This window comes from Solanum tuberosum, unplaced genomic scaffold (genome assembly GCF_000226075.1).
Source record: "Solanum tuberosum cultivar DM 1-3 516 R44 unplaced genomic scaffold, SolTub_3.0 scf00630, whole genome shotgun sequence".
Taxonomy (NCBI): Eukaryota; Viridiplantae; Streptophyta; class Magnoliopsida; order Solanales; family Solanaceae; genus Solanum; species Solanum tuberosum.
Genome location: NW_006239566.1, coordinates 58,570 through 59,190, shown reverse-complemented (window position 1 = coordinate 59,190; position 621 = coordinate 58,570).

Here is a 621-nt window from a genome sequence, read left to right as displayed (position 1 = left end):
TTTTTTACTGACAAATGTTTAGTGACTTTTTCACAAATATTTTGATTGAATTAGTACGAAAAGAAAAGAACTAGTAATAGGTTCTCTTACTACAAACTTTTATCTAGTTATGATGTCAAATAAGAAAAACAATAACAAGAAGCACAACGGCTAAACAAGTGAAAAATAAGAAAGGTTCACCTAAAAAATAAATTGTGGGGAGACTTTGTTTCGTCTTATTGATGTGTGGTGAAATTGACTTCAAGACCTAAAATTAGATCAAAGTGATTGGTTTATAAAACAGAACATTTTCGTCCATTTAAAGGAAGTGGTAACTGACGAGGGTCGTGTGGATGTGGTGGAGTGATTAGTATTTATTTATTTTTAATCAGAAGTCTCGGTTTTAGTAGGTTCCTCTGGGTATGAAATAGTTTTTTGTTAGAAAACACTTTACCTCCCAATATGAGATTTTTCAACACGAATTCAAATTTAATCGAATTTTAATATTAATATCGAACCTACACTTACCATTCCTACACTTCAATGTTTGAAAAGCTTTTATGGTATCACTTTAAACAATGTGAAAAACGTACAAAGCCCCTCGCCACGTCCCAATTCCCTTGGGTCAACGGCCCCTACCCC